The following is a 12,496-nucleotide window of genomic DNA, read 5'->3' as shown; positions in this document are numbered from 1 at the left end:
TATAATTTTTATTTATTTATTTAGGACTGCATGACTTAATTAATTTAAAATAAGATGTAAACTAAATATTATAAAAAATATATATATACAATACCACAAAAACTATATATATTAGTTAGAAAATAATATATCAACAACTCATAAAAAAGTTAAAAAATTAATATAACTTTAAAATAAAAACTAATATACATATACCATAATATTAAAATATTTAGTATAAAAATAGTAATTTACTAAAGGGTATATTTGGTAATATGTAATATTAAAAAGGTAGTTAGGCTATTTTACTACAAAATTAAAAATATGGACATTTACTTACTTCCACACACCATTAAGGGTCATTTTGCACCATCCCCATATTTTTTAGTAAAGCCCATTTCATACAAAGCTTCGTAGATCTTATCTGACAATGTGTTCAGCAGTTGAATGGCTTGGATTTGGTAGTAATGAAAATAAACAAATGTAGACAATAAATTAGGGAAAACAAGATTGAACTCGATGGGGTTTGAAACAAGTTTGAAAACATTGTCTCCCATTTTGTGAGATGTTGGAGATCTAACAAATAGCATGAACTATGCTACAATCTTTCGATACGGTGTAGAAACATCTTTCGTTCGTTCAGATGTTACTGATTCATTGGAAATCTTTCTTTTGGACTACTGAGTATACAGGTGGAAATTCTGGAGACATTAATGGAGAATCGATAACTCCATTTTAGTGTTGTTTTAGGATGTGTTTTTGTGGTAATCTTGAGTCTTTATATTTGTTTTGTGCAAGATTACACTTTTGTTTGTCTTTGTTGTAGGTCGGTGTGTTGAATCATGAGTTAAATGCTAAAAGAAGAGGAAATGGTGGAAAATGGAACTTTTGGTGGTTCTTTGACTCAAATTGGCGCTAAGGATGAATAATAATAAGTTATGATGAAGGAATGACGTCAAAAGGTTCAAACCTGGAAAAAAATATAAATAGATTCGCAGCATGGGCTTAAGGGTTGCGACTCTAGTAAAGTCAGAGGCCAAAGGGTTGCTGAAAGGAATTAGAGTCACGACTTGGTCAATAGAGTCGCGGCGCTAGTAGAAGTCAGAGGCAAACACAGGAGATCCATAGAGAGGCAGGTCACGACTTGGGTTTAGAGGGCCACGACACCTGCAGATGTTAACCAGATGCTGAAGGACTAAAAAAAGACACGTGTCGGGACCTAGGAAAGGCCAAGTCGCGGCCCGCCTATGAAAAATAAAGGAAATCGTATTTTTTTGGTATAAATTCATACTTTTAGGGTTTAATTAAGGTTAGGTCAAATTTTAATTACGAATTTGGAGATTAAATTTGATTCTTAGACAAGTTTTTCTGCACTTCATATTTTTTATTTCTTCTTCAAGTCTTTCAATGTTGTTTTAGTCATGTCTGATATGAACTAAACACCTCTATCTAGGGGATAATGTAGTCGCTTGGATTTCTATTTAATGTTATTATGATGTTCTATTAATTCTTCTTCTTTATTCTAATCTATATAATGTTTGCTTAATGCTGGTAAATATTTGATCAATATTTGCTTGATTTATTATTTTGATTCAAAATTCAAAAGATGAGAATTGAATATGCTATCGTTATATAGACATATGTTACATATTGGGCGAAAGTACATGTATGGCTTGTGTAGTAATTAGGTTTCTATGCTTAATGTCTGCTATATGTTTAAGTTTATCACTTAGATGTAGAAAACCTGCATATAGATTGAGATCTTATATCTTGAAAAAGAATAGGAATCAATTTATGTTAACCTGTTATTAGAATAGGAAGAAAGAAATTTAGAACTGATTAATAAAATTAATAGAATGAAAAGTTAATGAAGTTAATACCCTAGGTCTTTTTATTATTGATTTTTATCCTTTGATTAATTGTCTTGTTTTTATTTATTGAAATTGTGTTTATATTTAGATCTATTCATCTTAATTTTACTTGCCAAATAGAAAGTAAATAACGATTATTGGTAATTGGTTAATAGTTTCTGTGGGACGATATCTGTTCTTCCAGAATTTATTACTTGACATGACCACATACACTTGTGTGCATATTTTACAGATCAAGAATGTGGAAAGCTCATTTATGGAAGAGGTTATTACGGATTAAGAACTACATATAGAGGGCCTCAGACAGAGATTCATAAAGGACCTCTCTCTTTAACTAGAAGCAGACATAGAGGTCAATGCAGAAGTAGTCAAAACAGGGGTGCTTGCAAAAATTTATGGAAGGATGCAGGTTCCGAGGAGCTTGGAAAAACAGATCCTATCCAAAATGTGGAGCCTAAGGTGGATGGAGGATTAAAACGATTCAAGAAGGTCTTTGGGGTATCTTCTTCGACCTTGAGGAGGACTGCAAAGAGGTGCTAAGGAAAAGACCTTGGATTATCAAGGGACAACTCTTAAACCTTAGAGAATGGCCAGAGGATGGAATATGGCAGAATGTGGACATGGTGAAAGCGCGGTTCTGGGTACAGGTCCATGGCATCCCAACCCCGTATTTGACATGGGAGAATTCCCCAACCATAGCCATCAAATTGGGAGAGTCTCTAGGCCACCACCAAGTAAGCGGGAGGGAAATAATAAGGAGAGGCTATCTCAAGATACAAGTTGACATCTTAATATCTCACCAACTGCTGGTTGGATTCTTCCTAAATATCTCAAAAAATAGGAAGGAGTGGAATCAATATATTGCAAACTCCTATCAATCTGTTATAATTGTGGGTACCTAGCTCACTCAATTCTAAAGTGCAATAGAGCAAAGGCATTTGTCTACCCACCCATTGGAAAGGCAGTACCAATGTTCGGGGCATGGATGAAAGTGGAAGTACCGATAAAAAAAATTCTTGTGACATCAGAAACACGCCCATCAAACGAAATAGCCCGCGGTGGCCGAAAATCGGGAAAAGGCCAGAAAATTCAAAACATGAAACAGGAACACAACAACGAATTCATTGGTGGACTCAAGAATGACAGGGACAACCATTGGTTCGGAAAAAGGGAAAAGCCAGTTGGAGCAGTTCAAATTAGGCAACTTGCCTCACACGAATGTTGCTACATCGGGTAGCCAAAACCCTTATCAGGTAGAACTCTTAGACCAGCATACCAAACTCCACCCCATTGCCCAAATTGGTAAAGATCCTAAAGATGAAGGTGTCATTCAGAGTCTTATGGCTACATGGGGCCCTTCCTTAGAGAAAATGGTGGAGATACCACATGTCAAACTTTGTAAGTCTCGAACACCACATAACTACCCTGAGGCCACGTTTTTTCCATTGCCCAAAGATATTGAGATGTCCATATTCATTGATAAGTTGATGGGGTTGATTGAAGTAGATAAGTTTGAAGCCCAAAGTACCATCTTCAATGGCCCATTGGACTTGTCCAATAGGATCCACCTGGCTTCTGGGCCGGGGAAACGTAAGGCTACCCTTTGCATTACACGCATCATACAAACATACCCAGATGACATTCAATTCAAGAAAAATGCATAGGGATTACCTAGATTTGAGCCACCTATGACTGCAACATTGTTTAAATAAGGCAGATGAAAGCCTATCTCATCATCAAGAGGTACTAGCAAGAGGCCAAAGAAGGGGTCAAGCACAAGACGCAAGGCAGAGAAGCGAATTACCAGTGTTGGCTCAGTTTCATTCTCGCTACAGGATGTAGAGCTTGATCGAGGTAACGTTACCAAAAACAGTATGGATGTTACGATTACAGTTGATCCACTTTTTCAGATGGGTGAGGAGGCAATTCTTATCAAGCCCCCTCGTTCCCAATGAAGGTCTTATTGTGGAATTTTTGGGGCATTGTGCGAGCCCCGACGACCCATGCTTTGATGGCTTAGGAAAGGAAATACAAATCAGAGTGTATTTTCTTAATGGAGACAAAATTTGGTAATGAGAAGATGAGACCATTGGCAGGAGACTTAGTTTTCCTTGGCTCAAGAGTATTCTTGCGTCGGGTATTGCATGGGTTTTTTTTTTTTGCTTTGGAGAGAAGAAGTAAGACTACAAGTGTAACGCCCTACTTCCTTAGAGCCGTTATAGGTGAGTTTAAAAACGTGCTTACAACTCGCTAATCGAGGTTTTAAGTCAAACAGTGTAATTAAGCCATAAACAGAGGAAAAATTTAGAATTAACTCCATAACATTGAAAACCATAAAAGTTTGACACCTGGGATCCCAAAATACATTTTAGAAGTATTTACAATACAAAAATAGAACCAAGTCGACTAAACGACAAAATCTAAGTTCGTTTACAAGCATCTCCCAAAATCCTCTAACTGTGGCAGCCAGGCTGGCCAAACATGTACACGCCACCTTACGCCTGCTGTACTCGTGGTTGGTTGACCTTCTCTTTACCCTTACCTGCACCACAGAGCATCTGTGAGCCGAAGCCCAGCAAGAAAACCCACAAACAGATAACATATGCAACACATTAAACAAGCATATAAACAGGCCACCAATGGGCTAAACACATACGGCCTAGCCGTCCCAGGCATTTACCAAGCCCTGGGTTCGCGGACCAAGCCGTGAGGATATCCCAGGTATCCTTCTAGGGACTCGCCCTGGAAACTCGCACTCCACGTGCTCAACGCTGCTCCCGGCCCCTTGCCATTCTCAGCCTTGCACTCAACGTGCCCAATGCCGTTCCCGGCCCTTCGCCATTCTCGGTCTACATCGTTCCCGGCTCTTGCCGATCATTCACATAATAACATACATAGTATAACAAGCAAGTACATAATTCTAGCATAATCAGTTAAAGGGCTACACCCCGCAGTTCTAACATATTGGGCTCAGCCCTGCATTCCAATTCTACTCAAACACATTGGGCTCAGCCCTGCACACAAGCTCTATGGGAACAAGGGTTTTCTTACCTGAGTTCCGAGCTTTCTGAGCACCGATGCCCCGAGCACAGTCCTCTAACGTGAGCCTCGTCGAAATCCTAGTCACAACACATTAACAATGTCCATCCATCAAATTCTAATCCAATAAATAACTTCGAGCCATAATCCTAACCTCTGGGACCTTGAATTCTATCAATCCGGGTGATAAAATCCATCCTGAGCCTTACCCATTGAGTTCCCAAGCCTAAATACCCTTAAAAACACAAATTGGCACTAAGGGTCGTGGCCCCACCCCCAAGAGCCGCAGCTAGCCTCAAAACAAAGGCTAGCTTCCCACTGACACCCACACGGGCCGCAACGCGCCCACCAAGAGCTGCGACGCGCATGAATCTTCTCAGCCTCCCATGGCCGCGCACGCATGGGCCGCGGCACGCCCCTCCTAGGGTCACAACCCTCACCTCCAAACTTAGATTTTTCACCCTTTTTCCTGCGTTTTCTTCAAGCCAATCCTCACCAAAACCAAGCTAACAATCCTAAATAATCAACACCATCATTCCAGCTCAATAACAACTCAATAACAACATCAAAACCCATCAAAATCTACTCCAAGACCCAACTAGATCACTCAAGAACAATTCAAACTTGCTAACATGCATACTCTAACAACCAGCTACAATTCTAAACATAACCCCTGTAATTAAAATTTACCTCTTGCTATATTAAATCTTAGAACCAACCCCCTTATGCTCCAAGCTCCCTAAATCCCAGCTGAACTCCTTAGACCTTCAAGTTGATTCCCAAAGTTTCCCTTTGAATTTGCCTTAGAGAGTGAAAGAGAGAGAGGAAAATAAAAGCTATCCTTGGCTGAGAAGAGAAGTGCAAGTCGGTTTCTCTAAGTTTCTAAACAATTCTCCCTTTTGTTTTATTCACTTAAATCTATGTGGTTACCTCAAGGCTCGGGGTGCCCAAAACGTCCCCGAGGGCAAAATGGTAAATTTCCCCAATATTCCTGCCTAGACATTCTATCCTCAAATATATCTCCAAATATTTATTTTCATGTCCCGATAATCCCATAACACCTAGTACCCAAATTACCCCTCGACTCGCCCCGAGTCGGAATCTCAACCCCATTGTGACTCTCTGGCTAACCGCTCCCCAGGACTGTCTCAGATCGTGCTGCACAGACATATCATATATATATAACATTTATCACATTTTTCACACTTATGCCCCTAATATCCAGACGGGGCCCACATGCACATTTAACTCAATTAAACATGCGTCATTATCATACATATTCACATAAATCCACATATTAGCATATTAAATCACTTATTGCCCTCCAAGCATACTAATCAAGGCCCTAAGCCCGATTAGAAAATTCGGGAACCAAGCAAGTCTATATCTCCAGGTTCCAAGGACCTCTAGGAACCGAGCAAGATGATTGCTCCAGGCTCCGAGGTTCTTCAGGAACCAAGCAAGTCTATTGCTCCAGGTTTCAAAGACCTCTAAGAACCAATCAAGATGATTGCTCCTTATTTCGAGGACCTCTAGGAACCAAGCAAGACTATTGCTCCAGGTTCTGAGGACCTCTAGGAACCGAGAAAGATGAATGCTCCAAGTTCTGAAGTTGTCCAGGAACCAAGCAAGGTTATTGCTCTAGGTTCTGAGGACCTCTAGAAACTGAGCAAGATGATTGCTCTAGGTTCTAAGGTTCTCCCAAAACCAAGCAAGTATATTGCTCTAGGTTTCGAGGACCTCTAGGAATCGAGCAAGATGATTGCACTAGGTTCCAAGGTTCTCCATGAACCAAGCAAGACTATTGCTCCAGGTTCTGAGGACCTCTAGGAACCAAGCAAGATGATTACTCCAGGTTTCGAGGTTCTCCACGAACCAAGAAAGACTATTGCTCTAGGTTTTGAGGACCTCTAGAACCAAGCAAGACTATTACTTCAGATTCCGAGGACCTCTAGGAACCGAGCAAGATGAATGCTCCAGGTTCCGAAGTTCTCCAGAAACCAAGCAAGGCTATTGCTCTAGGTTCTGAGGACCTCTAGGAACCAAGCAAGATGAATGATCTAGGCTGCGAGGTTCTCCAGGAACCAAGCAAGGCTATTGCTCCAAGTTCTGAGGACCTCTAAGAATCGAGCAAGATGAATGCTCCAGGTTCTGAGGTTTTGTAGGAACTAAGCAAGGCTATTGCTCCAAGTTTTGAGGACCTCTAGGAACCGAGCAAGAAGAATGCTCCAGGTTTTGAGGTTCCCCTGGAACCAAGCAAGGTTATTGCTCCAGGTTTCGAGGACCTTTAGGAACCGAGCAAGATGGATGCTCAAGGTTCTAAGGACCTCTAGGAACCAAGCAACATGAATGCTCAAAGGTTCCAAGGACCTCTAGGAACCAAGTAAAATGAATGATCGAAGGTTTCGAGGACCTCGAGGAACCAAGCAGAAGAAATGCCCAAGGGCAACTTCTCCCTTCATACAATCCTAAGCGATCCTAGACATGTAGTAGCTCCTAGGAGTGGGGGATATTTCAGTGACTCCAATGTCTCTTTTTGTGTGTTCAGCTCTCAACGAAAGCACCAAAATGTTAACTCCAATTTCTTTTTCCTTTAGTTCAACTCTCAACGAAAGCATCAAAATGTTGACTCGTTTTTTCGTTAACTCATCTAACACCCAAAGAATCATATTGTGAAGATTTTATAGAGCTAAATAAAGCATGTGGGATGCTTCTAGTGCCTAGAAATAATGGATAGAGGCAGAAAAATCATCCATGAATACCTCAAAGAATTTCTCCACCATATCAGTGAAAATAGCCATCATTAACCTCTTAAATGTGGCGGGAGCATTGCATAAATTGAAAGGCATCCTATGAGATGCAAAAGTACCATAGGGGCAAGTGAAAAGTAGTCTTGTGTTGATCCTCTGAAGCCACTGCAATCTGATTATAACCAGAATATCCATCTAGAAAGCAATAATAATCTCTCCCTGCAAGTCTATCTAACATCTTATCAATGGAAAGAAGAGGAAAATAATCCTTCCTAGTGGCCTTGTTCAATTTCCTGTAATCCATGCATATTTTCCACCCTGTCACAGTTCTAGTAGGAATCACTTCATTGTCTTCATTCTTCACCACCGTGATTCCACCTTTCTTTGGTACACACTGAACATGACTAACCCATGAACTATCAGAAATGGGATAAATAATACCAGTGTCAAGCCACTTAATGATTTCATTTTTCATAGCCTCTTTCATAATAGGATTGATCCTTCTTTGCCCGTCAAATGATCATTTCTCACTATCTTCCAACAAAATCTTGTGCATGCATAGAGAGGGACTAATACCCTTAATGTCTACAATGGTCCACCCAATGACCTTCTTGAACTTTCTTAATGAAGAAGACTCACCCAAATAAGCATATCTAAACTGGGAAGGTAGAACTTTCAACTCTAACTCTGGTGGTTCCTCAACTGAAGGTCTTGGGGGCTTTGAATGCTCTAGAAGAGAGCTCTAAAGACTCAAAATGTCCTCTTGAGCATAATCCTTGTGAACTAGTGTTGACGCGGGTCTTCGGCAACATATAATTATATGAATAAATGGGATGGATTAGTGCTAAATGATGAACCATAATATGTGAATAATCTCAAAGGAAGGTTATAACTCGTTTACTCTTTTTAGGTGGTTCGAAGGTTAAAATCCCTCTAGTCTACCAGTCAATATTATTGATGTATCTCTCATATTCCTTACAGGGTGTTCCTTTACAAATTAGAAGCCAACCCTTTGCAATGCCTAGGGTCTCCATATTTATAGGGAGAGGACACCTGGGTGTTGGCAAAGGGGGTCATCCCATGACCTTCTTACCCGTCATGTCACTTCCATGACATTCATGATTAATTCCTAAAACCTGACAATGAAGTGTGGTCTAATCAATGGGTAAGGGGGATAATGGGCCGCATGGCCCAAACCAGTCGTGGGGTGCCTGAACACGCACGTTTATGTTGCGTGTCCGAGATTTCAGGAATGGAGCAGACACGTGATGTTTGATATGCACACGTTTACATTGCGTGGTTAACTTTATAAAGGGTTAGAGGTGTCAGCTCTAGGTCGTACCTTGAGCTTGATGTAGTCCTAGCTCGTGGTGCCCACACTGCTGACCCGATGCCTTCAAGTATTCTTACTAAACCTTTGGCTACCTCGAGCTAGGTTGAAACTCATAACAGCAGCTCCGGGTAGGTGGCTTCCACGTGGCTGATATGATTATGCCCTTTTCTAGCTCGCTAATAACCCGTGGATATTTAGGGCGTACATTTTCCCCCCAAGACCCTGCTTGTGGCATATGACGTCACCTGTTGCCACAGTGGGGGCTTTTAGGCTTCCTTGTCGACTCTTCATGTCCCGCCCATTGCGTTAGTATCGAATACGTGGAGCATCGTGGTTGGTGACGGTCCGTCTTCCGAGAACCGCATTAAATGGCCTAGCCTATCTTCGGCCGTCATTTCGTCTTTCGAGTTATGGCCCTCATATCTCACATCAAGACGATCGAACGACCCTCATTCTTTTACCTCCTACGTATATATAAGGTTGGCCACCTTTCGCATGAGCCACCTTTTATTTGAAATTTTTTCTCATTTTCTTCCTTTTCTCTTCTCAGTTTCAAAACCCTTTTTCCTTCCGGTCATTGTTCCAGACGTTCCTGAGTTCCAGACACGAGGGTCTCTCCGTGACTCCGGTTCCAAAGATTCCACCAGGATTCCAACTCCTACGCTCTTTTCAGTTTTTACGCAGCAAGAAACTTCTGTAAGTCCTCTGCCTGCTGTATGCTTTAAATGTTTCCATTTTTCTTTGCTTAGGTAAACTTCCTTCTTAGCCGCATACTGTAGGTTGTTTTTCTTTGCTGGTATTTTGTGCGTAGGTTTTTATCCTAGAGGTATCGACCGTAGGAAAGAGAATGCTTAGCAACATGACTCATAGGACGAAATTCTGGGGTGATTTTTCTGGGTTATCTTTTTAAATGCCTGTTTGGAGAGGGGAAGGAAACAAGTTTCTAGGGTGCAAAATCGGGTAGCTTAGGGGCCACGCTTCACAGGCGGTTTTGCCTTTCGAAACTTTCCCTCCAAGGAAAACTTTATCCTGACCCTCCTGACACACGGATCCCGAGCAATCAGGGACCCGTTGGGAGCATAGGCGCGTGTTCATAGAACCGCGTGGTCTCACTCGCCGCGGGCTGAGATTACCTCAGCCCGTGTAAAGGAAACCATTCTTCGTGCTAGATTCTTTCTTATGCTTAGGTCGCATTTTCTAAACTTTCTTCATCTTTGTTCGTTAGGCGACCAGATGGGACCCAGGAAGAGTATGCCCAAGAAGAGTGCCACCAGCTCGTCATCCCAGCAAGCCAACAAGGGGAAAGAGGTGGCATCAGACTCCCCCATTCCCCACTTTGGTCCCACCGTGGAGAAGGAGGTCGAGGTGGGACCTGACGCCTTCTTTGAGGCCGAGAGGATTGCCTCGAAGGTTACAACCCAGGGGAAATTCAATAAGATTGTGCTTTCCCACAATATCGAGATAGGGAAGGGCGCTCTGGTCGCCCGCCCTCCCCTTGAGGGCGAACGGAGCTACACACCGCTCGATGAGGAGTTCGTGGCCTGGAGCGACGAACACCTCAAGGTTGGGGCCTTTCTCCCCCTGGACCAGTACTTCGCGGACTTCCTGAATTTCGTGAAGCTGGCCCCCTTTCAGCTCCCCTCTAACTCTTACCGTCTGTTAGCGGGGTTGAGGTACCTATTCCTGAAGCAGGAATGGGAGGTCCCCACACCGGCGGACATCCTCTACTTTTTCTGCCTCAAAGCCAGCCCGGACCAACGGGGGTGAGGCGACGAGTTCTACTACCTAACCCGTTTTCCCAACTCGGTCGCGGTCATCGAGCTGCCCAGCCACCCTAATGACTTCAAGGATCAATTCTTCATGTCAACGGGGTTCCGCAATTGCGAATACCATTACTTCAACCGTCCTCGTAAGTTCCTTCTAACTTTAGCTCGCATGATCATCGCTTACTAGTTTCTTTCCATTCGTTATTGACTTGGAAACTATCGTGCAGCTATTTTTGTGAGGACGGCTAAGTCGGTGACCCTTGGGGGTCAGTACGAAACCTTAGCGAGGCTCCCCCAAGTGAAAAAGACTACCACTGACTCGTGTCTGATGAGACGATGCTGGCGTGTAAGTTAATTTCTCCGGGCCAGACTCTGGCCTTGAGGAGGCCGCGGACCATCCCCGCAGCTCACGAGATGGTGCCCATCCTTGAGGAGGAGGTCGCGGATGAGGACGAGGATGAGGACGAGGAGGACGAGGTGCCCCTCGTGCATTGGAAGCAGGCTCTTGAGGTCGCTCAGGAGGTCAACGCAGAGCGGATCCAATCCAGGGCAGCAGCTGGCCCCTTCGGCCAAGGTAACCCTTACTTGTTTAGGGATTTAGACAGGGCCGCCGCAGACCTATGACTTGCTAGGTTTAACCCCAGCCAATTCGTTCACCGCCACCAAAATGACTCAGATCGCAACATCACTCTACTCCAGTGTGTTGACCAGCTAGTGTTGCATCATGACATGGGCCGCCCTAGGGGTACTGTAGTAGTAGATAATACCCTGGCCTTTAGGTCGGCCTTCTTTGAGGAGTACGGGACCAACCTTAGGTCGTGGCCCTCCCTTCTAGAGGGTGTAGTAGCTCCGGGTCTTAGGCAGTATGTAGAGGAGTCCAGTCCTGAGGCAGATCCGGATCCAGAGCCTCCTCTCATTCGTGAAGTCATTATCTTAGACTCTCTCGTAGAAGCTCCTCAGTCGGAGGTCTTGACAATAGATTCCTCCTCTAGCTCGGAGGGTAGGACCTTTTTCAATACATTCTTTAGATTTTTAGCAATCAAAATATTTTTACATGCATACTAATGATTCGCTGTCTTTGTTTCAGACGAGGAGATGTCGCAGCCCGGGAACAACGTTCTACGATCTATGTTCCAGGGGGGAAATCCTTCCTCCGGGTCGTCCGGGCCCTTGGTGAAGAGGCTCCGGTTGGCCAAGAAAACCCCTGGGACTTCCTCTAAGTCTCCTGCCAAGGGGAAAAGCCAGGGTCCTTCTGCCATAGAGAAAGTGCCTCCACCCCCTCCTGCTATAGAGAAGATGGCTCCACCTCCCCCGCGACCTCCTGTCTCAACTCAGGAACAGGAGGTACCAACCAGGACCTTGCTAGCTCCGACTCCTGGCGTGCGCATCCCGGTCAACCCTCAGGCCTTGGAGAAAATCCCCGAGGTCTTTAGGGGAACGGTTTACGAAACTGCGACCTACATGGTGGACCACTGCTACAACGCCACCTCGAGGGACTTGCGGGAGATCGAGACGAGGAGCCCCGAGCATGTTATGGAGTCTTCACTGGGGATGACCCTCACTGTAAGTTTTCCTTACCACCGATTCTTTCTATTTTTTTTTTCTAAGGCACTTTCCTTATTATCTTTTTATCTTGCAGGCGGCTTTGGCTCTCCATCAGAGCATATCTCGGTCCAGGGCCAGGATTGACGAGATCAGAGGCGAGCACCAAGGTGCCTAGGCCGCCCTTGCGTCCGCTCAACAACGGGAGCAGGATGC

Source organism: Humulus lupulus, chromosome 5, assembly GCF_963169125.1.
Source record: "Humulus lupulus chromosome 5, drHumLupu1.1, whole genome shotgun sequence".
Lineage (NCBI taxonomy): Eukaryota > Viridiplantae > Streptophyta > Magnoliopsida > Rosales > Cannabaceae > Humulus > Humulus lupulus.
This window is presented reverse-complemented; position numbering follows the sequence as displayed.